General features: G+C 41.8%; 1 non-coding gene across 1 annotated transcript; it reads left to right on the top strand.

Annotated features, from left to right (window-relative positions):
- Positions 1 to 745: 745 nt before the first annotated feature.
- LOC118759368 (small nucleolar RNA SNORA76) lies at positions 746 to 890 on the top strand. The gene has a single exon (XR_004996160.2). It is a non-coding gene; the product is annotated as a small nucleolar RNA SNORA76 (small nucleolar RNA).
- Positions 891 to 1,716: the final 826 nt, after the last annotated feature.

The following is a 1,716-nucleotide window of genomic DNA, read 5'->3' as shown; positions in this document are numbered from 1 at the left end:
AAGGCAGGCACACATACACACAATCACATCTTGCATTACCTGGTTCACTCCCCCAAATGCTAGCAATAGCCAGGGTAGGTCATACTTAAGCTAGGACCCAGTACACTCCATCCAGACCTCCCAAACAGGTGCCAGGGTTCCCAGGAACTTGAGCTGCCACCTACAGACTCTGCGTGTTTATTAGCAGGAAGCTGCCTTTGTGCCAAATTCCTGCCCACAAGTTTATTATTCCCTCAACAGATTTCCATTTCCATTGAGTGGGCACAATCAGGTGAAATCTTTCCCTGTCACTGTTTTCCAGGAATGCCCCTAAACAGCAGGGTCTCCATGCTATAATCATAGCAGCCCTTCTTGACAATCTCCTTCCTTAGTCTGCTCACTCCAAGAATGCTTCCATGTGGTCATAGGTAAGATTTAGCAAAGGGATAACAATACAAGAGGAGGGAATAAAATGTAAGGCTAAAAAACCTGCTCCCTAGTTCTTACTCTGTCCCATCTCATCGGCGCTAACACAAAATTACTGAATATAAAGGTGCCCTTTTACCTACATATTCATCATTATCTTGATATGGGAAGTGCCCTCTGAGCCATCTCTGCATTATCATTGACTGATGAGCTTTTAATTTTATGTGAATTAGGGATTACATTTGTCACATACCCTCATTTAAAAGTTGAAACACTAACATCAGTGTTTCAAATTGTGCTATATTTGGAGATGGGACTTAAAAGTAGTGCTCAAGTTATAATGATGCCACTATGTTGAACTTCAACCCAATATGACAGGTGACCTTGTAAGAGAAAATTTAGGCTGCATCACCTGAGCATGAGCTCTTGGATAACTTGGGCCACTGGCCACTTATGGGTGGCCCTTTTAAAAGTGAGCAACACAGTGCCAGGGGTGGAGTGGAAAGAAGAAATTTATTCATGCAAAGAAGAAATTTATTCATGCAACTGGGGATATACACACATCGTGATTCAGAGTAAAATCCATGGGAGGACACAGTAAGAAAGCATCCATCTGCAAGCCAAGGAAAGAAGTCTCAGGAGACACCAAACCTTAATCTGCAACATACAATCTCCAAAACTGGGAAAAATGTACTTCCATTGCTTGAAGCCAGCTAACTGTGGATTTCATTATGAAAACCAATACACTTACACGTACATCACATACACTTTCTTGAGCTTTCAATCTCTGTTTATACTTTGCGGATTTATTTTCTGAAGGGGGAGGGAGAGAGCGAGAGAGAGATTTCTATCCTCTCTTGGTCCATTCCTCCAAATGCTTGCAATAATCAGGACTGGACCAGAACAAAGACATTAGCCAGAAACTCAACCCATGTCTTCCAAATAGACTGCAGGGATTCAGCTGCTTGAGTCATCTTTTTTTCCCTTTAAAATGCCTACTTTGACATAAAGCTGGAATTGGGACCTATTGAAACTGGGCACCAAACTTAGGTACTCTGATATGAGAAGTAGGTATCTGAATTGTTATCTGAACTCTAGGCCAAATGTTCACCCCAAATCCATAATTTCTGTTTCCCATAGTGTTGAGTGTTGCTTTCATCAAGATATTAGAAGCAATCTAATGGTGTGCTAACAACAGCTTCCAGGGTTTTTGCCAGGGCATTGGGGAAGTGCTCCCAAGTAGAAAAGCTCTTCTGTAATTAACTTTAGGTTTCATCTGGTATATTTTCTCCTCCAGCTACTACACCTTGA

The sequence above is a fragment of the Ochotona princeps genome, chromosome 6 (assembly GCF_030435755.1).
Source record: "Ochotona princeps isolate mOchPri1 chromosome 6, mOchPri1.hap1, whole genome shotgun sequence".
Classification (NCBI taxonomy): Eukaryota; Metazoa; Chordata; class Mammalia; order Lagomorpha; family Ochotonidae; genus Ochotona; species Ochotona princeps.
This window is presented reverse-complemented; position numbering and strand designations above follow the sequence as displayed.